The 27,525-nt window shown below is 39.0% G+C and overlaps 1 protein-coding gene across 12 annotated transcripts in view; it reads left to right on the top strand.

Moving 5' to 3' along the window:
- Nucleotides 1-27,525, top strand: part of LOC131685039 (NPC intracellular cholesterol transporter 1-like) — a 55,936-nt gene that overhangs the window by 7,123 nt on the left and 21,288 nt on the right. The window lies entirely within an intron of this gene.

Below are 27,525 nucleotides of genomic sequence, written 5' to 3'. Positions count from 1 at the left end.
GTCAAATAAACAAATTAAAACATGACACACTCAGCAGTACACAGCAAAATTATTGCTATTTGTTTCCGATTATCTAATCCAATATGGGCTAAGGTTCGCAAAATTGAAATGATAACGAACTCACGTATCGCAAAAGTAATGATTACTTTGCTTTTGAGAATTTGAGCGGAGAGTGATCTGCTAGTTCAGTTCTGTGTGCTGTCAGGCTCTCTATGCATGCCTTTGAAGCGAGTAGTTGAAAGCTCGAACGTTACGAACTGGAAACTAACTTTTCCGCACAGTTTGACTCTTTTTCAGTGGGACACAGTCCACTTTCGATCAACCTTTTAATATATTATAATTATATTACAAGTTTAACGTTTTATGTATAATTCCCATCCTACTGAGCAGTATGTTCTAATGTCAGTTTGAAGTGTACCTCTGCCTGCTTTCTATTAACCCACATCGATAGGTTTGGGATGAGCCGGTAGGTCCACCTTCTCTTTTCCATATTGTCTCATTCCTGCTGCAACCTAGCACTCGATATCCTTCGCCAGGGTGATGCAGATGTGGACCATTCCGGTGACATCGCATACTGGCTCCGACGATATTATTATGTATGCGCTCGTGATTCGTACGGCCATCAGCCTGAACGTCCAGTTCAGCTTTTCACGGTTCCCTTGGGTTTCAGCGTAGTACCTAAGGCAGGAACACCATATCACAGTATCGATGACGGAACAGTAGATAGCAGACGTCTCGTGCTGCTCTCAGGCCGTCGACGTTTGGCATGATCCTCGCTATTGCGTTCGTTGCCTTCGCCAACTTTTCGCATGTGTAGTCGTAGTGGTTGTTGAAGCGAAGCCTGTCATCGACTATCACTCACAATTGCCTCAGTGCACGCTTCGATGCCATCGCGAACCCTCCGACGTCGATCTGCATCAGCTGAACTGCTTTGCAGTTGCTGACCAACAACACCTCCGTCTTGTGGAGAGCCATCTTCAACTTGACCCCGTTCATCCAGGTCTCGATCACGTCTATTGTCTCCGTCACCGACACCTCCACTTCTTCAACTGTCTCATCCATCACCGTTAGTGATACGTCGTCTGCGAAACCCACGATGTTCACTTTCCTGGGGCAGCCGCAGTGTTAAGACGCCATCGTACATCCCGTTCCAAAGAGTTGGACCTAGAATAGAGCCCTGAGAAACGCCCGCTGTGACTCGCATTGACTTCTGCCTTTCGTTCATCTCGTACAGCAGCACGTCACTAGCCGTTACAATCTTTCATGTTAGATCAGCCGCATCAACGTTCTCGGTTCCGCCGTCCAGCCAAAATGCCTCAGCGTAGACGTCTTTGCTGAAGACTTTCGTCTTCCACTTTTGCTCACCGGTCGTCCTTCTCCGTGCTGCAGCAGGGTTTTGTTGACCGATTCGGTAGCGAACCGCCTGGTGGTCGCTATGCGTATACCTCTCGCATACTCTCAATCCATGATCGCCGTCAGTGAAGGGCTACAGAATGGAACGTCTATGATAGACTCCCTCCCGTCTCTCCAAAATGTGCTAACGGAATCTTCATTGCATAATCGTACGTCTAACTTCGCTAGAGCTTCCTGCAGGATATACGCTCTTGTGTCGGTTACTCTATTGCTCCACTCCACAGCCCAGGCGTTGAAGTCAACACCAAAGACTACCGGCTTTCGGCTGATCAACTGTTCGGTTAACTACTCTAGCATTATGCTGAACTGCTCCACTGTCCACCTTGGAGGAGCGTAACAACTGCACGCGATGACGCCGTCAATTTTGACGACCACGAAGCCTTCGTATGAGCGTTCTACCTAGAGCTTGTATCACTGCCGTTCTCGATCCATCCGCCACCCAGTTACCGTTATCAAGGGGGACATGATTCGGCACTGCAATCAAAGCGAAATCACACATTGTTTTGTGTATGTGTGTATGCGTGTTTTTTAAGGTGTAGTGTATTGACACTGTGTGGAACTCACTTTCGTACCCAACCCCTAAAACCGCTCCCTACTTCTTTTTTGCCCTTCTTCTCTACGGAACTACATGAAAGTATTACTTCGTGAGAGGGATCGTTGTGCTTTCGTCGCACCTCTTTCTTTTTCTAACGAGTTTTTCACAGCCATTTCAGAGCCTCACTTGATCCATGAAATGACTCGACCTTTCAGTCATTTAACTTTCGACATTCCGTCACCATCTATTATGTCTCCTTTTGGCTCCTGTTTCAGTGAGTCATTCAGCTCCCAGTCTTTTCCCGACCTACTCGGATAGTACCCTACTCCGACTGATAGATCCCTGGCGGCGGAATTTCTCTCAGAACCGGTGTATGTTTCGTGAGCCAATAAGCTCCCATTTTTGTCATGATGTAGTCGGATAGTTCACGGCTGTGAATCTACCCTAGTGAAAATTCCCCAGGTGTTGGATTTGTCCCTATACCGATGTTCATTTCCGTGAGCCAGGTTCTAAGGTCTGTCCAGTGGTTCCGGGTGGAGCGTAGTTTCCCGGGTCACTGGAGCCCCAACGACCCACTGCTAGCTGTTCGACGCGATCTACTCGCACTAGTCCCGGGCGGTGGATTTAGCCCACACACGAGCTACATGGTAGGGTGTTGAGGTCGAGTCTGATGTCCGATCCACTGATGTTCCGAACCCGGTGCTATGTTGCGTACTACTCAACTAGTCCCCGGCAGTGAACCTAATCTACACAGGCGGAGAGTTCCCCAGCGGTGGAATTTGTGGTGTCACGGCGGCTTCTTAGCCGGTGCCGCTATTTAGTTGGTTCCTCCGCCACTTTCTCTGCAGCTCGGAGAGTATACTCGCAACTATTCTGTTGACAGCATCCCAGATATGCTCGTCGTGGCACATCTCTTCCATGATATTGTCAACTGTCGCACCAGTCTCTTGCACGTTCACACACTCCGGGCAAAGAGGTGCCTCTGGGATAGTCCGTTCTTACTTTCAGCGTAGCTCGCCAGTCTGTTGAGGATGACCCTTTCCAGAAGTTTACCAAGAGTATCCAGTAGGCATATAGGCCGATACGATGCTGGATCTCCTGGTGGTTTTTGGCAGCAACACTAGCTTCTGAATCTTTCATCCATCCGGGAAGTAACCTTTATCCAGGCATATCTGTTGAACTATCCTGAACATGTCCGGAAACGCCAGGATCGCGGTCTTCAGTTGCACATTGCGGAAACTGTCTGGACCGAGAGCTTTCTTCGCTTTCAGCCCTTCCGCCACTATTAGGTTTTACACCAACCGACATAACCCCAAAAAATGAACCGGCTGCACTTCGTTTGACAATTCACGGTAGTTTGTTTACTTGGGAGTTACGTGAATGTGACAGATGAGCACCCGTTGCACTCTAACTCACGCAACTGACAAAGTAAAAAAAACTACCGAGAATTGTCAAACATGAACTTCATTCATTATGAGTTCATTCGTGTCGTCATCTAGTAAAACGCGAGTTCCTTACTGAGTCATTGGAGACATGATTGTCACCAACATTTCCACATTCTGCATGACCGTAGGCGGCCACACCGTTGGGTTATGCTTTGGGAAAAGACCCTCCACGATAATTTTAAGTTTGTTAGCGCTCATTTCAGCTGGCGTCGTTGGAATCTTGATCTTGGCCATCACGACACGGTAAGCGTTTCCCCAGGGGCTAGCGTCTACTTCTCTTCACGGCCGATTGTAGCAGGTGGACTTACTAAGCACTATCTCGCATTTAAAAGCAGCCCTAGATGCCCAGAATGTCAACTTACACTCTTCTCTGACTGCCTGAGATCTTGCTCTCTGAACGCGTCTTCTGGCTTTTGGGCAGGCAGCTCGGAGAATGCTGAGCCTTTGTATGGGTATGTGTCATTTAACCTGACACAAGTTTCTCAGAGATGACTGAACTGATTTACACAAGTTTAGTCCCAAATGAACGGTATAACGCTCCCATAAGATGCTATTGAATTTTTAGTTGACCCGACTCCCGGTTCCGGAGTTATGGGTTAGAGACTAATGTCCGAATGAAATGTAATACATATTCAAATAGGTTCAACATTACTTGAATCTACGGGGCTAGATCACTAATGACCAATCAAAGTAACTTTGACCACATTGGCCACCTATGACGGTTAGTTATGCCCCAGGGGAATTCGCCAAGTGCCTAAGCCAATGTCACACCAATTTTCCAGAAAACTTTTAACTGATTTTTACAAACTTGATTTCAATTGTAAGATACAATACTCCCATTGGCTGCTATTGAATCTCATTCAGTTCTGACTTTTGGTTCCGGAGTTACAGGTTGCTTATTGCGGTCACATTTTCATGTAAACCGGTACGATCGTAATACCTCATAGGTTAAAAATCTATTGAAATGAAATTACTTCGATTCACTGGTCTAGATCACAAATTGAAAATTAAAGATTATTGAAATATATTGTCCGTTACCTATAATTCCGAAAGTCACAAATTCCGGGCTTATTCCATATCTAAAACCACTTGGGCGATCTGATCCAATTTTTGCAAGGTATAAAATCGGTTGAAAAATGACGTCGGTTGAAAACGTTTTTTTGGCAATCGTAGTCTCCACAAAGATGCTTTTAGAAAAGCATGGGAGGTTACAACCAATTGTGACGTATGGGGAGGGGGAGCAAGCTAGAATGTTACGTATCACATTTTTACTAAAGAAAAAAATCAAGGAATTTGGTCCATAGTCGAATAGGGGGAAGGGGTTAGTATAGCAAAAATTGTGACTATTTGTTACATGGCTTGAGTGAGGAGTTGATTTTGAGCACTGTTTACTTTACGTAATTTTTGAATAGTCCCTAAGGGAGCAAGATTAAGCTGTAACTTTGCTTCTACTACAAAGATCTTTATAAGAATTTGGAAAAACACTCCTAAAAATCTATATTTTAACAGTATAAAAACTATCGATTTTTTGACCAACTTAAACATATATAACCCCTTAAGCTAACTAATTATTATATATTTGCTTGTTTCAAACGTGTCAGTGTCGACATGTTGCTCATCAGGTTCACGGCGGATATATAATAAATGTAATAGAGATTTCCATATAGTTATATTGAACGCATCCAGCAATTAAATCGTAGTTTGGATAAATGAGAAAGGCACAGTTGCATCAATAGCTGGATAAAAACAGGTTTTTAATTTCCGACCGCTGTGCGACGTGATTACAACGTATCGATGAACATAATGTTTTGTAAGCTAACCAGGATTAACAACCTCAAACCTGGTATTGTTTGAAGAATTTTCCTTGTTCCATTTACTGCCGCGGAGAGGGCTGGTAGTAGTTTAACAATGAAAATTATTGCACCAATTGATTGGGAACTAAAATTTTAAACAAATAACTTAGGAACTATTTTGATTCAATATAAACAATAATCATACCTCTCATCATCGGAGAACTTAATAATCTTTTATTTTCGTAGAAATAATCAAAAATGTCAAAATATCACCTCCATTTGCAAGGAAACAAATAATAAAGAAGAATAGAATTGTTTTTTCATGTGTATTTCAAACGTCAGCAAAGCTGCGGTAACGAACGGAATACGGTATTAAACCAAAAAGCTCATTCTCCGGCGGAGTAAAAAATATTTCGTCATATTTATCCGGAGAAGTTGCGTTAGTACAATTACTTCGTGGGATAAATTATTCGTGAGAACAGAGCAAAGTGATTAACAATCATGCCTTCTGAGGTCATTATGCACAACCCAAGATCGTTTAAAGTGAGATGGTTGCTACATTATTTCAGAAATTGAAATCAGATTAAACTACAAAAATGTTGTCAGTGTATCTTTTGAATAACAAAAAAACCCAGATGGTTATAGATTTTACAAGTAATCGATACTGCATTTGATTTAAATTTTTAATCAGATGTTGTTATCTTCTGTCGAATTTTCATGAAAATTGCTTAATCCACCACCGACGGATGTTGTGAAATCATTGAGCAACAAATTAACCTTCAAAGACTCCGGTGGCCTAGTGAAACGCCACCAATTATTAGCTGCCATTGTCAACAATGGAAATCTATTTTATATTTCCCCTCGTTTCATAGCTGTGACATTGCAAATTGGTTAGGACCTGATCGGATTCCATAACAAAATACGTACCTACTCCTATTCCGGACAATGAACTCGAGATCAGCCTGCGAACATCTCCAATTTCCCACCTCACCGACAACTAGCGCTCTTCCGAGTGCATCGCTCGAACGCGAGCTAAGCCAAACGAAGCGAAGTTCAATAGGTGACCATCACCGTAGCGACGTAGCGTAGCACAATTAGTTTTGCGGTTATATAAGGTCAGTCGGAGAGGTAACCGTCCGTGTAGCGTAGGAGCGCATTTTCTACGTCAAATCAAAACAAATCCGGCTCAAATAGGTTCAGTGCGGAATTACATTAGTCAAACTGCAGTCACGGCCTTCACGGTTGACCCCCTCAGCAACCCTGATGTGAACAGTTCGCCGCTTTAAGGAGCTGACACACTCGGATAACTATCAGTGATTCGCCTAACCGTAGAGCTTATAACTGAAATCTGACACTGCCGTTTCACTGTTTTTACCATCTATCCGGTTTCAACAACAATCGCATTCTAATTCTGATTGTTCGTTGATCACGCATCACGTTGGGTTTTTTGGGCTGATTTAAGCACATTTCGTATTACCGTCAGCGTGAAACCTCCACACGTTCATGTTAATTGTCGTCGTGTCGAGACGTCCGTCGCGGACCGAACACTATAATTGAACACGGAAACCATTCAGCAGCGGCGGTAAAGGACGTCCCTTGAAGCATGCCGCATCACAATCGTCGCGCAGCATGAACACTTAGCTTAGCCATGCTAGCTTGAGTTTTAATTGAACACTAATTAACCCTAAGGGTGACGACTAGTTTGACGTTTGATAAAAAGTTTGAACTATGGACGGTGAATTTAAATCGTCAAGCTGTAAAATATTCTGTCTATTCTTGTTGTATCTATTGTAAGGTGCTTTCATTTGAAGTTCAAATGTATTTTATGCTAATTGACATTACATTGTTTACTAAGAGACTGACCAGTTCGGCGTGTTTAAATTTCCGCATATTTCTTCGAATTTGTATGTATTTGTGATGTACCCACCACGAATTGACGGCTATTTATTGCATTCGACTGCCTGATGTTTTTATTCATATTTAACAATCGCCGGTTCGCATATATTTCAAGTTCAAGACAAACAACGCCGGGAGCGAATTGGTCACTGACCAGTCTAGGTGCCGTTCGTGCTGGTAACTTGAACCATTGCATGGCGCTGATTGATGTACAGGTGGAAGCCGGCGGTCATATGCGTCATCGATTAGTGCGCGACTGGTAATGGCTCGAATGTAGTTTTGGTCGTGAAGTGCAACATTGGTGTGCATTTTTCTTCTTGGAGTATCTTTTTGACACGAATTGGAAAATGTAATTCAAATAAAAATTTAGAGACAGAATAATTTGCATATTTTAGTGGCATGGTGAGCCAAACCAAGTTTTGGCTCCAATAATTCTCATCAGCTTAACCAGAAATCCTTTTCTTGTGGGACATCGCGCAAAGATTTGCTCAGAAACACAAACAATGTTTTCGTTTTTGGAGCTGGCGTCAATCCTGCGCTAGCATAGTCCTGTCACTAAGTTAGTGTCGGTATCTGATGAGAGGAAATATGTAGACATTATTGCGACCAGGGTGGCCAGACCTACCGATTTATCGGTAGTCCTACCAATGTTGGTCTTCCCTACCGATTCACAGACCACGAGGGAAACTTACGATATTTTCTTATCCCTACCGAAACTACCGATTTTTATAGATTTTGGACACATCCTACATCAACATTCATTTTTGAGTTGGGAAGCAACACGTTAATTGAAGGTTCGTTGAAATGGAAATAAACTTTCGACGTCAGTGAATTTAATTCTCATTTTTTACCGTGCTTTAACAGACTAAAGCTTGCCGGTTTCCTTAGTATAGCAATATCTAAAAGATGCTGAGTCAGCGTTACGATTTACAAACAATGGGCAAACTATATCACATAGATCTATATAAATGCAACCTTCATCGCTTAGTGCAAAGTTTCCCAGTGTGTTAGTAAGGCATAAGTGCAAAACATAAACAGCTAAGACGTGATAACTTGTGTTTGATAGGATTACGAACCAGCTCACGCAGCGCTATTTGATATTTTGAAAAGAGCTGCACGGAAAGCCGCTTGCTGGAAAATCTACTGGTTGTACGATCTGTTAACGTATAACTGCACTTCTAGGTATAGAATATTTTCATTATAATATTAATTAATTTGTTAGTATATTTAGATGTATAATGCGTTTACACTCTTGATGCACACGGTCGAGTTCGCCAAAAATTTATTGAGTTATTTAACGCCAATGAAACGCACACTGATTTTGTGTGTTTGCATGTAAACTTAGATGTTACGAGAATGTATGCGTACATACAGTTTAACCCAACTTAAGCCCCCATATAATTTAACTTCGACCGTCACACATAGATTGAACTATATGAAATAGATAATACATTACAGTTTTCAAATACTTCAAAAAACTGTCATAAAATAATTTACATTAACAACATATTAAGTACTGCTTTTTCGTTATACTTAGATGAGAGTTAGAAAGGCCCATCAAAAGTTAACGATAAAATCCGATACACGCCATTTTAAACGACAGCTCCAAATGGGAATGGTTATGATAATAATCGAGCTAACTAGGACTCAACATTACAACATTCATCTACAACATCCGATACGTACAAACGAAATAGCCGTGATTTGATTTTACTTCTTGCCAGTGATGTCACATGTTTTTGTGAAATGTCTGTAGAAGGATCATTAAAATGTCTGTAGGATCATCTACACACTGTAGATGGTTGTGTAAACCCTAATTACATACATTAAAAGTAGATTGAAAATGGAATACTTTTGTAAAGGAATACGTACCGCGTAAAAAAATTTGTGATTTCGAAGCTTTGTCAAAAATTTTCTTTTGAAGACAAGAGATTTAGACGATTTTTGAACAAGTTTTTTTGCCTTTCTCATATAGAAAGGTTATGCAATCACTCTGAAAAACGTCAACCTAATCCCGGCCCGGAGGGCCGAGTGTCATATCCCATTCGACTCAGTTCGTCGAGATCAGAAAAAGTCTGTATGTGTGTGTGTATGTGTGTATGTATGTGTGTGTATGTGTGTATGTGTGTGTGTATGTATGTGCGTATGTGTCAAATAATGTCACTAATTTTTCTCAGAGATGGCTGGACCGATTTGCCCAAACTTAGTCTCAAATGAAAGGTGCAACCTTCCCATCGGCTGCTATTGAATTTTGGATCGATCGGAATTCTGGTTCCGGAATTACGGGTTTCAGAGTGCGGCCACACAGAAATTTCGCATAAAAACTATAGGAAAAATTAAAAATAGAATTTTTATTTTTGATGCTAAATGTATTCAAGGTGCATAAAACGTCGAGATTTGATGCAAACACGAAAAAAATTTGACGAAGATTCACTTTTTTGAATTTTGCACATTTTTGCCTTTCTCATATAGAAAGGTTATGCAATCACTCTGAAAAACGTCAACCTAATCCCGGCCAAATTTTTTTTTCGACTCGCATAAGGTTTCTGGATTTTAACAGGGGCGTAGTTGATGGTTTACGGAGAGGGGTTACACCCCCCCTCTACTGTTCACTCCCCTCCTTTAAAAATCTCCTTAAATCACCCCTCAGACCACCACCTCATACCCCTCCCTTTCAACCCCATCATCTTTAAACCAGCACTATATTACAAAGCATACCAATTTAAGCTGGGGAGTCGTTCATTCATGGGACTTTCGCCCTCCTCACATACCCATCCCCGCATGACAAAATGAGTTAGCAAGCAGATAACATTGATCTAATGCTGATTAGGCTAATGGAGTATGATATTTTTTTGTTTCAAGTGTTTCACCGTCGACACGTAGCTCATCAAGTTCGTGGCTGGCATGCCATTGTGTATAAGTGCAAAGTGTACTAAGAATGTAATGGACATTTCCACAATTATGTTGAACATAAAAAGCCTCCGTGCCATAGGTTAGAGAAATGAGAAAGGCACAATTGCACCGCTAGGTGGATTAAAACAGGTTTTTGTACGGTTTCTGCTTTTATTCTAATTCCTTAGAAGAGTTTTGAAAAAGTGGAAAAGTCGTATCTTGAGGTTTCCTTTTGGCCTGCATTTCAACAATTTTGTTTTTGGAACAGTATTAGCGAGTAGACGCCAAATATGGATGTCTGAGACCATTTTAAAAATCAAGGTGGCAACTTCCGGTTCAGTGGAATTCTCTAAAACCCAATCGATATGGGTATTTTTGGAACGGGCTTGGCGAGTAGGCGCCGGATATCGATGTCAGAGGTTATTTTGAAAATCAAGATGGCGACTTCCGGTTCAGCGGAATTCTGTAAAACCGCATAAATATGGTTATTTTTGGAACGGACTTGATGAGTAGATGCCAGATATCGATATTTGAGGCCATTTTGAGAACAAAGATTGCGACTTCCGGTTCTGTGGAATTCTCTAAAACCCTACCAATACGGGTATTTCTGGAACGAGCTTGACGAGTAGATGCCAGATATCGATGCTTGAGGTCATTTAAAAAACCAAGATGGAAACACCAGGTTCAGTGGAATTTTCTAAAACGAATTACTATGAACATTTTTGCAACGGGTTTGACGAGTAGACGCCAAATATGGATGTCTGAGGCCCTTTGGAATACCAAGATGGCGACATCAAGTTTAACGGGATTTTCTATAACTCAATCAGTAGGGTAAGGTGGGGCAAATCCGACCTAGTAAATGGTTTTGGCTGTAAAATGCTCATTTTACATCGGATCAAGTCGTTTTATATACCAAATTAAAGGCTAGACTCCTGGACAATTTTCTGTATATAGCATTTTATTTAGATCTTGGGAATATCTTGAGATACAAGCGTTTTACAAAAATGTTCATTTTTGCTGTTTTCAAAAATAGTGGGGTAAACCCGACCCCCTATGGTTTTGGTTGATTTAGTGCAGATATTACTCAAATTTGATGGTTTTTCAATGATAAATCAATGAATGTTGTGTTATTGAATTGTAACACGAAGAAAATGGAGTTCAATGTCAATCTTGGAATGTTAAAATTACGAGCAGTAGCACGTAATGATATTCCCATTTGCATCGGAGCAATTACTCGACAAATACTATAATCATCACGTTTTTGTGTCTTTAGTTTGAAATTATGAACCATTTTGCATAAAAATATTTCAATTTGAGAAATAAAAATTTTCTTAGCAAAAAAGCGGTCAGATTTACCCCAATATTTAGAGGTCGGATTTGCCCCACCGCGTCATTTTTCATTACGATGCAATTAAAAAAAATATGAAAAAGGTTGAACTAAATCCATCTACGCACTTAAATCAAAGAATTTAAATCCACTTACATGTACTATGCAATCACTTTAACAATCCGAAATATCCTGTAGTTAATGATGCACAAAAGTCAAATAAAAAGTTGAAAAAACACACTTTTTGTCGTATGAGCATCTCAATGTAGACTAATAAAATGCTGTGTTACCATCATTATGATTATTTTCGATGCTCTACACGACATCATTGATATTAGTTCGCGTAGTGCTTCTGATTTTCGGTAACAGAGGGGGGTCGGGTTTACCCAACGGTCGGATTTGCCCCACCTTACCCTATGCATATGTCCAGAGCGGACCAAATGAGCGCATGATAGAGATCAATGTCTGAGGCCATACATGAAATACAAAATGGCAACTACAGGCTTAGCGATACTCTGTTTGATTCAGACAACGTGGAGTTTTTTGGAACTTGATTGACAAATATGCAGTTGTCAGAGGTCTGACGTCATTTGCATTTATAGGATAAGAAAAATGTGCTTTGAATTTGAGCTGGTTCGTATACTAGAGCTCATCGAGCGTATTTTCATGCGAGGCTCATAATTGAATAAAAAAATTAAAGGGTTGTGTACAGGACACGACCACGGTGACATTAAAAATATAGCTTTTTTATCTATCACACATATCGACACACGTTCTTGTTCACTCGCCTGTTTTCATATGTTACAATTTGCTATATACCCTCCCCATTAAAACATAATTTATTGAAGGTCTTTTAACGGTAATCTATTAATTAATCAAGTATCTCACTAGGTGATTGGCATTATTTGGCTGATCCATCTAGTAAAAATAGGCTGGTCTGTCCAGAAAATATATTCAAAAGAAAAGTTCCATATTGAGAGCTGTGATGAGGAAACCCACGCCCGCCAACGGAAATATACAGATTCTCCATAACATATGAAATTTCATTTTCCATTTAAATTTTCAATAATGTACTAATGAACTTAAGTAAACAATCTTAAGTGTAAGTATTTCTTGATCGATTAGTGGTGGAAAAATGAAATTATTTGATAAATTACATTGTTATGCAACGTTCGCACTACCAGTTAAAACGGGTTTTTATGCTATCATGGTGACATTTTTCTTGTTGCTAATTATTAAAACGTGTTATAACTCTGTAGTGTAAACATTGTATTATTAAACCAATTCTGCAGCGTTTTATGTTATATAGGTGTTTTATGTGGTAATAGGACTGACATAATTATATCTTCAGTACAGCGGTTTGTTTCATAATTTAAAACATATTTATTTTAAAATTTAAATTAGTATACCCAACCGTATTTGTTGTATACCTTAAAACGCAATTAGAACTGTGTTTTAAATACATAGGGTAGGACAGATATTCTGACTGGTTAAACTGGGAAAACAATTTTAAGTCCAGTAACGCTTAAGACATGGCTTGAATTTGAATCGAAAAACTACAAGGGGCAGCCCTATGGGGTTGCACGAACTGTAGACGTAGGACTATACTATTTAATTAAAATATTTATTTTCTTAGTACTTAGTGTGTGGGAAAAAACACCCGGACCGGTGAAGAAAAATCAAATTTTAGACAATATAATCATATCTCATGTATAGAACAAGCTTTCTAGTTGCTCTCAAACAGATCCTAAAAGTTTAAACACCCATGGATAACCCCAAGTTTGTAGATGTGTTTCGATGCCACAGGATTGTAAAATGGTTAATATTACGTCATGAAAATTCAATTCTTCCGTGACAATTTTTTTGCCTGCAAAATGCCCTGTGTGTATGCAAAGCTCATGATTTGTTGGGATATTAGCATTGATCGGAAAATACTTTCCAACGCTGCGCATTCCATACATACAGGACATTTTGCGGGTCACCAGAAACTATTCATTTTACCACCGCCACATGTTCATTTTACCCACTCGCTATAAACATGTCTCATTTTTGGACATGTTTAGAAATCAAGAATCATGTTTGAAAAAATGTGTTTATGACGAAGTATTTTTACGAGATATGTACAAAACATGTCTAACAAGAAACATAAGGTGATTGTAATATCTCATTCACTTATTAGTTAGAAAATAATGACTTTGCTTAACGTGTTCATTTTACCGCCAGTTCCCCTACCTACCAACACATTCGCACCAAACATTGAACCCAAGCGTACAATGCAAAATGAGTCAACGCTGATGATGATGGATAGAGCGAAAGAGACAACTAGTACCACCACGACACTATTAGCGCATTTCACCAAAATTCCATGCGTGATTTTGCATAGCGAAGGGCTGAATGATAACACATTTTGTTCCAAAAAACAGCCCTGCGTTATGCAACACTTTGTGCAGGTTGATTATACCAGTTGCAAGTGGGGCCAAATTCACCAAGTTCCGTAAAATTCCTTTTAAATTACAGAATTGATAAAATTGCTTAGATGAGCTAAACTAATTAATCAAATCCTGTTTTAAAAACTGTCCTTGCGTTTAAACCAAAATGGGAAGCTTATTACTATCACTACATTACTTAATTTCAAGCGCAAATAGCAAATACATGTGCTAGTTAAACCAAAAATTTACTGGCAACATTACAGCGGCATTTAGGAAGCAGTTGGAGCGGTCGCCTGTTGGACGACACAGGGTAGCGTCCCTACACACTAGACTTCTAGCTCAGCTACACTGGCTGTAAAAAACATAGCGCAGTGATCTGCTTCGCCAGCCGTTCAACAGGGAACTGAGCATGTCTGGCCAAGTCCGTTCTTTAAATAGTCGATGATGACGTCATTCATAGAAGCGTTGCGCGCTAGGTACACCAATCCGTCGTACAGGGCTTGGGAAGCGCTATCTTCTGTGTTAATGCGCGATATTTTGACAAGGTTGTATATTATTTAATTTTTTAATGCTATGATATCAAAAATCTTTGGGTTTATCTATTGGAATCTATTCTTAGAAGTATTTCGGGGCGATCTGTGCAAAAAAATTGAAAATTTATCGTGAGATGGCTGAATTATATGCGTTCAAAATTGGACCACTTTTCGTTACATACCATTTTTGTAGAATTTGCAGAGTGCACCCCCATATCGAAAACAAAGACGTAGTCCTACGTCAAAAGAACACCCGCTTCAACTGCTGCTGGGACGGTAAGTTCTGTTTTAAAATTTTCCGTTGTGTGCAGTACGAAACAAAAGTGTTTGAAATTAGAAAACAAAAAGTTCTGCTGGGAATGTGATTGTTTCCGATGCAATTACACTCAGATTTTTCACGCAGGGGATACAGGCCGTGTAAATGAAAACCTCGTAAATTTAAAAAAAAAACGCGTTAATGAAAACCGCGTAAATTTCAAAATCCGCGTAAAAAACCTGAGTGTACTCTCCTATATAAAATATTACGCTGCTGAACAGTGCAATAACTACAGAAGCACGTTGTCAGATGCCTTACTGATAAAAAACATATAACCGAAATATGAAACATGAAAACCAATTGGCTCTTTACCCTACGCAACTACAAAGCGCCGTAAATATGGATTAACAAGTTACAACGCACACGCATGCATAAAAATAAATATATTTTTTTCAAACGCAACACTCTTAAGCAGCACACACCGTATTGAATTAAATCCAAACCACCCCGCCCACCCACTTTGCAAATCATTCTGTGACACCATGCTGGTACCCGACATATCCGCACACGGCCACCGCTGCCGAAAATGCATAGCGTCTACCGCTTATTGTAGTGCCCAGACGCTGCAGCCATGATCTTACCCGTTCGACATAAGAACAAAAACTGATTCAAACGGGTACGCGTCACCTCTATTTATAAACTAACCGTATATGGTTTAGTCACTTAGGTGCGAGTGTGTGCAAATGCCAACGTTACCGAAAATCGATAGCGCTTATTGCATCGCCCGGAGACGACGTTGCTCGTGTGGGATAAGAGCAACAACTGATTTAAACGGACATGCGTTGCTTCTATTTATGACTTTTCGTGTTTCATTGAGCAACTAAGCTGCCCTCTTTTGACGGCTGTGTCTGAGAAATCTGCCTCACGAATGGTATTTTTCCCGTTTTTCGTGAACTTTTTAATTTTACCAATTTCCAAAATTCTACTTTTATTGGGGAGATATTAAATTATTACCAATATTTAAGTTAGGTGTTTCTGAATCGGTTGGTGTATGAATGATTAAAATCCATCTAGTAATATCGGAGTTATAAGCGTGCAAACCTTACATAGTTTCGTTACATGGGAGATAGTTTAGATTTTAGAATGACACCTAGCCCCAGATAGTGGAGTAAGACATTTTTAATGTCAAAAACTGATAAAATGAGAGGGAATAATAAAATCGGGTTTTCGTTGCATTATTAAGATGAATGAGATTCCACTAAACTAGAAGTCACCACCTTAGATCAAAACATGACTTCCGGAATTGACATCCGGTATTTATTTATCAACGCTATTCCAAAAATTCTCACAATGTTTTGGTAATTGAAAATTATACTGAACCGAACTGGCCATCTTGGTTTTCGAAATGGCCTCAGATATCGATATTTTACATCTACTCGTCAATCCTGTTCCAAAAATCCCCATATTGATGGGGTTTTAGAGAATTACACTGAGCCGGAAGTCGCCATCTATAATTTCCAAATAGCTTCAGACATGGACAAGGAAAACTTGTTTAAAAATCGTCTAAGTTATTTGCCTTCAAGAGGACTTTGCTAAAACTTAGAATAGAAATCCGCGCAAAAAAAACTTGATTTGCCTTCAAAAACCGCGTTAATTGCGAAATCCGCGCAAAAAAAACTTGATAAGACGCCGACACTATTATTCTTCTAAAAGCGTGTAGATTTTTGGCTACGTCTGCAGGAGACTATCAAAAGTCTGTAAAATACTAACATGTCTGTAAATCTGGCATCGCTGCTTCTAGCGGACCGAGTCAATAAATCAAATCCTAACCACGCGCAGCAAACAGGAGTAAAACCAGCCGCTTGGATAAGGGTGCAAGTTTCGTCACTCCCAAGGCTGAAAATACTGTGAGAACCTAGAGCGGAGCATTTGAGAGCAGTCTGCTTCAATCAGCTGACCGATACGGAGTGCCGTTTTCAATACATATACACGGTTGCTGTGTTCAAATACAAGGTGCAGTGCAGTGTTTAAAAATGACTGCTGCTGCTGTTGTTTCCGACACAATGTTCGATGGGAGAATGAGCTCGCTCTAGTAACGCTGACTTTAAATAGTCGATGATGACGTCATACACAGAAGCGTAGCTTGCCGGGTGCCCAAATCTGTCGTGCCAGACTAGGGAAGTGCTTCTTATAGACACTCACAGTAATAGACCAGTACCTTCGCTTTATCGAGCCAAACGAACTGTCAAAATCCGGAGCCAAACGAGCATGACGTCATTCAATGCAAACAAGCAGAACAAGTATTAGGCTTCACTTTTCGTGTTCGTATTAGTATTTCACAATGTTATTTAGAAAGATATTTATTGTGTTCAATATAACTACACAAAAAGCATTTTACTTATGCTCTTTTTCATCAACTTTGTGTTTGTGAAGATATTGGATTTTTTTCTTTCTTTTCTCAATTTCTTGTTGCTCAGTATCAAACATATAACTTCTCTTTTGATTCATATATTGAACCACTTGAAAAATTATTTTAAAAAAAAACAGATGATCGAATACAGTCGAGCACGTTTGAGCTTGCACATTTTTGGGTGATGCGAGTTTAACATGCTTGTTTTTCTAGTTGCCAGTTTTGCGGTTTTTACATCCGCGAGTCTATTGCTATGAGTGTTTATAGTGCTTCTGTGTGGAAATTTATGGTATTTTGACTATGCTTTACAGTATTCAAATTTTCAATTCCGTAATATCAAAAATATATAGTTTTACCTATTGGAAACTGTTTTTATAAGTATTTCTGAGCGACATTTGCAGATAACGAAAATTTATCGTGACATGGCTGCATTGTAAGTCTTCAAAACCTAACCACGTGAGCGAAAAGACAGTTCAGCAGTTCCAATTGAACTGACATGAAAATCTGTCGATTTCGATAGAAATTTATTTAAACTGCTAGTCTCATTTAGACTTCAGATATTCGTACAAATACTTTTCCAACCACTTTTCTCTAAAGATCGGTAAAACTTCATGTATGCTTTGCGAGCCTACTTAAATGTCTCCGTAGATGTCCTTGCGTCTACGTTTAAAGCTCTTCTACTTAATTCTTTGAGTATTGCGATTTCGACATTACCCCAAAGGATTTCTCTAGAAACATTAATAACTCGAAACGACGACGTCTCTTGTTATACTGCGACGTTTTATTCACGACCGCATACAAGTCATATGGAAATTCAATAATTGGAAATACTCTTAAAACCAATTCCTCTTCGACATTTAAATGATCGAAGGTGATGTATTTATGTTTTTTCTAGACTCCTTCAACAATTTCCTTTAAAAAGCAACTTTCCTTCAAAAATCCACTTGCGGTAGAGTATATAGAAATTTAATTTAAAAAAAAAATCAATAGTTTTACCAATTTGTCAAAACGGGCGGTGTTCTCATGGCCCGAGAGGAAGTTCAATGGGCACAAAACTTGACACGTGCCTTGATCACTTCGCGCGGAATGACCCATACGTTCAAAGATAACCTCAAAAATTGATAGCAATGGACAAAGTTTTGTAGCCTATGTCTGTTCGCCCGATTTAAAAAAGCGCATTCAAAGATTTCAGAAGCTTGTGGTATCTCCGAAACGTTTTCCAAACGACTGGTTCGTAGTTTTTTGTTAACTTTTTTTTTTGTTCCGAAAGGTTGTGAAATTTTTTAAACTGATAAAGAAAAAATCAATTCTCTAAAAGTTGCTATCTGCTCTGACCGCTTATTACAATAAACAACTTTGTAGAATAGAAAAAGAATATAATTAAGGTTGCACAGAGAATGGGCATCGAAAACGGAAAAAGTAGTTTTTTTTCACACAGTTTGTTAGATCTTCATAAAGATCAATCATTTTATGTAGAATGTTGTTACAGTACAGCTGATTAATTTTTATGAAGATCTAACACACGGTGTGGAAAAAAACTGATTTTTTCGTTTTTGCCCCTTCTCTGTTCAACCTTAAATGGGGTGAAACTAATTTTAAATTGATTACTGTTAAAGCCCAATATTTGATTATTCAGCCAAATCGTCTGAAATATCGTTAGCTACAAACACAGAGAACTACAACTGGACCGAAGACAGTCTCTATATAAATTAGTTTAGAAAATTAATTTCATATTGCATTTGTAGGTGAATTAATCACCGAACCGTACTTAGCTATTACTAAATTGCATCTTTGTGCATCTATTCACTTTCAATACTATTTAGATCCAGAATGTTGAATCGCATTTGTTTCTATGACACTTATATTTTCTGAAACTTGATAGTAATTGCGATGACTCGACCTGCTTTTCCGCTTATAACCATTATTCAGTTAATTGCTCGACTGTGACTGGCAGATTCCTATGAGTACTGAGTGCGATCCTCTATAAAGTGCATCATTTTAAAAATAGGGGTTATTATCTGATTGACAGATTTTTTAGAACCTTGTGTAGCATTGCTGTTGAATTGTTACTGAATTTCTGAGCTTTTGACGTTTGAGCCTTATCCAAAGCTCGATTTGAACGAGGCGTAATATTATCATCTTCGTTCTAAAAAATATAAAGGAGAGTCCCAAGCAACATATTTTATTGTGAATTTTTTTTACAACTAATAATAAAACGAAATCATGCGTAACAATCCAGCTGCGGTGAACATATTCTCAACTTTTTCATAACCAAGAAAGCCCCAAGGCGGAGTCTATTTGTAACATGTCATGAAAACGTACGCTGTATTGCAAATGAGTTTTGCCACCTAGTTTCAAATCGAGTTCAATTATGTTTGAAAATTTTTTGGTGTTGAGATAATACGATGTTACTTTGTTAAGATAAAATGGAACATTTGGAAGCGAATATTTCTATACTTCAGTTTCACCGGCGCGTCTAGATTTACTGCGTACTTCTCAATTTTACGTTTATATTTTTAATACGCCCTCAATTGAAATCAGATGGATGAAATTATGTTTAGGTAGAGCACTCCAGGCGAATGACGCAGTTTTCGATTGCGCTTAACAATATGCAATTCGAATCTGTCACACATTTATGAAAGCATCATGGCCGCCTTCTCGTTGAGGCCGATACGCTGACAGAAGAAAAACAATGAATAAAAATACATCGTTGACGCCTTCTCGTTGTTGCAAATTTGTTTTGTTAAATAGCTGGCTAGTATTCTCCAAGTTTGCAAGTATTTTGTTCTTTACGATTCTTATTGCAAACAAACGCTGACAGCTGCTTTCCACTATAGTATTGAGTTACTTTCAACTAACATTTATGAAACATAATGGGCTCCACCTACGAAGTATCGTGCAGAGTCGGTGTGATAAAATGGGCAATAATTCCGTTAATCAACAAAAGCTTGTGCGACCACCCCTGGCTGCTACTCCGTTATCGATCTGGACTAGCTGAAGTTGCACAGGAAATCAGCAGATAATTATGCTTGGGAGTAGCGAAACATCTTTCAATGTGCAACTTCTGGTAATCCTAAAGTTTGATCAATACCGGCGCCGGCCAGGCCCGAACGTAGATCGCGGAAGGAAAGAGAAGGAATGGTTAGTCCGATACTTACTTTTGCTAGAGGCCGTATATACTACTGCGCACTGCAAAAGTATCACGGGAGGAGGATATTTGTTAGTAAGTATAGAAGTTGGATTCTACTTCTTCTTTATCGAAGCCAGAGAGGTGACTTCACTTCTGGACTAGATATCGATCCATCAACTCATGGACCGGATTTCAACGGCTTTACTTCCCTTCCGAAGGAAGACGTGACCACAGATTTTTTCACCTCAGAAAAATCTCAACGACCTCGGCTGGAATTCAACCCAGGCCAACTGGAATGAGTGGCGGCCACGCTTACCACTCAACCACCGGCACCGTCACTTTTTACGGTTCGATTAGCAGCATCAAACTGGTTTGTGGTCTATTATGTTGCTTTGCTTGAGGCAGAAACTAACTCAGTTTAGGACCTAACTGCTGTCAAACCGTTTGTTTGAAACCAGTTTCGAACCTAGGTTATGCGCCACTGAACTGAAAACCGGGTTGAGTTCTAACTTGAAATATATTTCGGGTTCTCTCACACCACCGCTGTTTTGTGAGAACCACCTCGGTGGCACGGCTGTCATCTACATACACTAGACTGCCCAGAAAAATAATGAATTTTTGAAAACTCAATCGGCCCACCCCTGAGTCGATTCCTAGTCCCACCAGGAGTGTCTGCTCCAAATTTGAGCCAAATCGAACAAGTCTAGCTACCGGACCAACGTGCTTGAAGTTTGTATGGGATTTTTCGACAATTTACATGGAGAAAACCCTCTTGCTCACATTTTCGCCACTAGGTGGCACTGTATACACCAGATTATCACCAAAAGTGAAACTTAAGAAGATAATTCTATTGTCTACAACTTTGTTGAAGACTGCAAAGCGATCCGACTCCAATAGGAAAAGTTATTAAACTTTTAACGAAGTGATGTCTGAGTCTGTTTTGCATGGAGCCTAGCAGTGCATGATAGTGTATCAGTACTAGGTTTTAACAAACTAAACATTTTTGTGGATTAATGATTGGATTTAGCTGAATAGTATGTTCGGAAGAATTGCAGTACATAATACGAGTTATGTTCTAAATCTTTCTCGCCGTTGAAATCGATTTCGATTCGCAATGATTGCAGCAAAACAACGAAATTACGAATATCATTTTTCTATTTGTAGAGAAAACGGTTTATTGTCATTCTAATTTTCTGTGTCAAAAATTCAAACTGGTAGAATTAGAGTAACCAACCAAGTTCAAACCCCTAGAGGCACTGACCTTTCGTTTACGTCGAAAAAGATGTATTTGTTATCTCTGGGTCTGTTCAAAACTACTCCGATTAGAAAGAAACTGTCAATGGATTTTTAACTAATTAACTTGAAAATGACATTTTTTAACATCATGAAATTCCTCGCATTTTGGACCCTTCCATTTTAATTTTGACAGTGTCAAAAATATATGTATAATAATCACCCTTAATGTGATCGAAATTTTTTTGAAAACGGTAAAACCCAATAGTTCATTCAACTAAACCATGATACTGACTCGTTCTTATTGCAGTATATTAAATGTATTTGAGATAAACTTAGTTAAGGCAGTTTTTAAATAAAGTGTGCATGGAAGAATATCATGAACAAGTCAAACAAATGATGGATCTAAGTAACCAAAAGTTCGGATAATACTTAAATACCTAAAAAGTGGACTTTAAAGTTCACATAAAGTTCTTAGAGTACTTTCAAGCAGCCTATGCTGTAAGGAAACTTGAAAATTGCTTAAAAGGCTATTATTGCATCATATGGTTAGAAAAATTACTTAAAAGGGGAAACTAGAGCACCTCTCTTACATGAACTATTGATTGCTTGGGGGTACTCCGTGTAAACTACGTTTATAATTAGCGAATGCTTAGCAACGGCATTATTAGGAAAATTCCTCTGTCAGAATGATAGAGTTTTACTTTTTATCCAACAATAGAGAAACTTAATCAAACATTTGCTTGTCATAATTTCCATTGACTTGCTAATTATTTGAGAAGAAATACGAAAATAATCCGCATTCGTCCTACCGTTACTTGATTTTTTTTACATTTTGGTTATTTTAACTTGATAAAACACTACTATTAAGATAGAAAAACTAGATGTGTCCAAAATAATTTGGTACCAATTTTTGTACGACATATTTTGCACACTATTTATTTTATACTTCTAAGTCAAACTACAAACGAACCTTCTCAAGTACGTGAAATGCATAATCCCAAGACAGATGAAATTATTAGATCATTGGAACACTATTAAATTGTACTCTTTAATCTCATTTGAAAAAAAAAACATTGCTACTACCGATTCTTCTTGGCAACCGTGGAATTGTGAATTGTTTTCGACAACTGTGAGTTTTTATTGATTGGTAATTACAGATCAACTAACGATGCTGTGACTCAAATATCAATCTAAAGAGTAAGGACGGGCATAGCGTAATTGGTAAATCGATTGCCTTGTACGCAGCTCACCTGGGTTCGATGTCAAACCTCGCCCATAGGGTTAGAGATTTTTCCAAAATAAATTTCTCTAACCTGAAATGGCCTTAAGGTTATAACCTCGATAAACAAAATAAGAAAAAAACAATCCAAAGAATGTAGTTTCCTTCATAGTTTAGGTTGGGTTCCCAACATGGTTTTGCGGCAAACATTTTAAGTCTGTAGAGCTATTGCTATCGAAAATGCAAGCATGGAAGGTCTGTTGACGAAAGTTCCTCTAAGGAAATGATTTCACAAACACGTACTGAGCATTTTAATGTAGTAAGTGTATATCCGTGATATCTATTAAATTTATAGTTTAAATAATAGTTTCGCAAAAATTGATCGACTTTTCATAATTCTCAGCAAGCATACGCAATTTCATTATAATAGTGGACTACTGTTGTAACTACTGTCAAATGTCACTATTGGCATAAGCTTACATTTTCATTAGATCGTGTTCTATCAACAGCGTTCTTAGTATTTCTGTAATAGGCGATTTAATTTTTTCTAAAATGTCTCGTTTGTGGTTGTGGTATTTTAAATATTTTCGGGTCACCATCATGTGTGTCTAGTTGCAGGATCATTACATTTCCTCTACGAACCATCCTCGACGAGATCGCTTGGATGAAATAATAACACCTTGAGGACATCCGCATACACTCAGTTTCCTAATCTTTATTTATCTTGAAGATGCTAGATTAGATTGCTTATGCGAAAAAGCTTTTCCAATGTTAGATAACATTGTAGTGTCAATACCCTATGTAGAGTTTCATGTCTAATTGAAACAATGGAATTAAATTCTATATCCTCACAGATAACAGACGTTTAGGCTCGATTTGAAACGTGTGTAAATACCCGCTACTGAGATTCCGAATAAATCGGACATCTGAAACACGTTTGGCAAACGTTTGTAGATGGCGCAGTGATCGATACAGTGCAGTTAGAGCACAGCTGTCAAACACGAATAGCAAACAGTTGCGCAGATGGCAATAGTGAAACACGAATTTCCAACGATTATCAATTTGAAAGTTTACACAGGTTTTTGAAGAAATTTTGTTCTAGCCTAAACGTCTGTTATCTGTGATATCCTATTTATAATGTTGTTGAAATGCTCTGTGCCCCTGTAAAACTAAAGCCAGAGTCATAAAATACTCCTTCAGGTTCAATTACAAAAATAATTCGGATGATTAGGGTCAACTATTTCCCTCCACCTTAATTATAGGTGGATAAAAACAAAATCGTTAGTCACACTAATATAGCTACAGATTGGAAGGACTCCATACCCCTGAAGATTCCGATCACGCGCAACGTTAGTGTAGGCTTATCACATACTGTTTCTTCAATCGATATTTCCACTCGTTTCTTATTTCAGTCTTTGTGTCGAAACAAATGCAATTTATTCGAATAACATTGTAAACCTTTTAGTAGATTTTAATATCTCAGTATGCATGGGCGCCATACGTAGGAACAGTATGAATGTAGCTTAATAATTTGGTGACAACAACGCCACCACAACAACAAACGGAAGTTTCAGGAAACTATCACCGTGCCACCGGGGTGTTGAGAACCCAACTCAGTTCTATTAAAAACGTTCGTTCGATACCACTAACCTGTGTTGGTTTCTAGGTTCTCAATCGAAAACGACATTAGTAACAAACCATGGTATGAAAAAATGCTTTGATACTTTTCTACAACTGATATTCAACCAAATAGGTTAATTTTTTTTCTTAAACTTGTTACAAATGTTGCTTGGGGTGAGGACTTGTGACAGGAATTTTTTAAGGAATTCCACTACCTCAGTTAAACCCAATCCGGAACCGGTTCGTAATTCTGAGTGGAATCAGTTTGAATTCCAGCTCAATAACCGATTCCGACTCAATCGGTTTCGGAATTGGTTGTTCCATTTGAGTTGGATTTAATACTGACTCTATTCAGGATTCCGAATCAAACTTCAAATGGTTTGACCGGGTTTCAGACAGTAAAATTTGTAACTCGTCAGAATAACATTGCACTGGGTGGTAAATTAATTGTTTTGACTTAACACTCCGTAGAGTGTATCGTTTATGACAATATAATACTGACCGCGCTGTTTGTTGATCGTTTACAATTTTCGTAAATAGTGTTTATATTTTTTGCTATGATCGATTTTGTAGGTCAACATCGGCATGGTTTTTATGCGTTGTTTGTGAATCAATGTTAGGGTTTAGTCAATTCGCCTCCTACTAGCGAAAACGAGCGCTAAATTCGCTACTCAACGAATGACGGCGGTGACGGTAGTGACAGGCGAAATTATTTGTTTATGCCTTGCGAAAGACAATCACCCTGACTCATGGTTCAGAAAGTGATGGACCACGGTAGAGGTTATAAGCGGACCCTACACGAGCAGATTGACTCATGGTGCGTGACACGGCTGTTTGAAATGGGTTCAACGCATGAAAACACGTTCACCTTGGTCCAAAATATCACATACACAAAAACTATATTTTGGTATATTTGTGAGTTACTGAGACAATTTTATGACACATTCTTTCGTGACGTTACGTTACAATGATTTGACGATTCTTCATTCGACAAATATGTTATAACTTTATCAAACGAACGCCTACATTAAAACTTATTACAGATTCAGAAAGTAGACAAAATTCCACGAAATATTCAATCAACATTAACTGAATATACTGGAAGAGGATTCTTTTATGACCAATAATGTAACGTGACGTTACAACGAGTCACAAATTAGAACTTTTAAAGTATATAAATAAAAGTCAAATCATCAAATTCTAGTATATTCAGTTTATGTTGATTAAAATTTTGTCTACTTTCCGAATCTGGAATAAGTTTTGCCTACATAAAAATTTTGATAAAGTTATAACATATTTGTCGAATGAAGATTCGTCAAATCGTTGTAAACGCCACGGAAGAATGTGTCTTATGATGTTTTGATCCTTGTGAAATTTGGTTCGGTCCATATTTATGGTTTTTTTTGAGGTGCTGCAGCGCTGTGTGGTATTTAAACCCATGATAATTTGCTCGGGCTGCCGAATGAGCCCTTTACTCCTCCACAGCCAACAGCCAAGAAGGGGGGAACAGACGAGACAACGGTGTCGCCTGGCACGAACACTGCGGTAGCCAAGCTCTAACCTATAAGTTTTTTATATTGTAACGACATTTCATTAGCAATGGACTGGCAGGTGTGAAATATTTTTCAATATTGAGAGCCACAGTACTAAAGGAAGAGCAAGGAGTTGAAGGAAATTTAGAAAAGCGTGGAATACGGTCATATGAGCAAGCTTGAAGCTTTCCGGCGACTTAACCCTTTGTCTTCTGCAACGCAGGAGTCAGGATATTGTGGCATTAAATCCGAATCACCTGAGTCTGCGGCATGTCCGGACAAGCGTAAAGTCACTTTATGACTTACAGGGCCGGCGGAAAGCGTGGGTAGTATGGGTAGTACTACCCACTCGAAAATAACCGAGTGGGTAATTACACACTCGAAATTTTGAACCAATTCAAAAAATTTAGATGCGCAGCGCATGTATCTCGCACTACACACATTTGAAAACATCGATGTACTACAATTCCATTTGCATAAACGAACGTGATTTAATGTGAATTTAATGTAAGCGTGTGCATTGCGAAAAGGGAAAAAAATCCTTACTAATGGACCCCTCACCCTATGCTTTCTACCCACTCGGGCGTAAAGTGTTTCGCCGACCCTGATGACTTATACTGTCGGAACCGCATCCCAGGGAAAAACTTCCATTGTTATCCTGGCTGATCGGAAGAAAAAGCCACCTGTTTGCTGCAGGCTGCAAAGGAAGTTGTAGGAAAAAATACACGCTAAATTTGATTATTGGTTGATTTACTTCTCTTGCTTGTGTACGAAAATACGAAAGTCTAGTAGAAGCATATTGGCCGCCCTGTCACCTAGGGTCTGCGAGTAGATTATCCCGAGTAGTTGGAAAACGACTACTTACAAACTTGACATTTTCCGATTGGAACGAAACTTTGCAGTTGTATTTGGTTTCTGTTTTCACTGGCAATTAGACTATTTTTACTTGAGAGTAGTGTTTCAAAATGGCGTAAGAATATCATTCGAGAACCGCATTTTCTACAGCGAAACTGCCAGAGAAAACGGAAATGAATCCTTCTTAGCGAAAAAATCCCCTTTTTTGTCAGCGAAACCATGTTAAATTTAACTGAATCATGCAGAATCAAAAATTCAAATTTCTTGCAAATTCGTTTTCAAGATATTCTAGTTCTAGCTTATGATGCCTAGCAATGTATGGCATACCTGTCCCAAGCGGATCACCAGCTAGATTCAAAATGTAGTATTTTTTTTTCTAAACTTTCTCCCTTCAACACCTTGCTCTCCCTTGAGTACTATGGCTCTAAATATTGAAAAATATACTTCACCTTTCAGTCCCTTGCTAAAAACTGTTTTCAAAATGTAGTACTCGGCTTGAACGACACACGTGCACAAACTAACAACTCGCCTCCGACGACAACGGATTCGGGCAATTTGTAACATGATTAACAAACAGGGACAAAGCCCCCAAAAGAAAACCTGATTAGTGGTCGATGTCGCCAGATTTCTCCTGACAGGAAAAAATGGCTCTCTCATCCCGTTTACAACTATGATATCACTGGTGTATCTTAATCGAAATCCGAATGAATGGGCTGGTACACTCCCTTAGTGTTTAAGAGATGCCACTGGAAAACCTTGTTCAATCTAGTTCCCGCCGGTTGTTTTTTTTTTCAAACCAAAAACTTTAAGCTTCAATTCCAGAATATTCCTCAAAAGAAATACCAGACTGTCGCCAGCAGTAGAGGCGCCAGGTCACGGTACAGTAAAGAAAATAAGCTCGTACGTTGGCCTCGTCCAACCAACAGCATCCTTTCTTTTACGATGCGACGAAGAACACACGACTGTTACCGGTTTCAGCGAAGGTCGTGCTAAAATTAGAAATT

This window comes from Topomyia yanbarensis, chromosome 2, assembly GCF_030247195.1.
Source record: "Topomyia yanbarensis strain Yona2022 chromosome 2, ASM3024719v1, whole genome shotgun sequence".
NCBI lineage: Eukaryota > Metazoa > Arthropoda > Insecta > Diptera > Culicidae > Topomyia > Topomyia yanbarensis.
The sequence above is the reverse complement of the archived record's forward strand: the minus strand, read 5'-3'. Positions and strand labels throughout refer to the sequence as shown.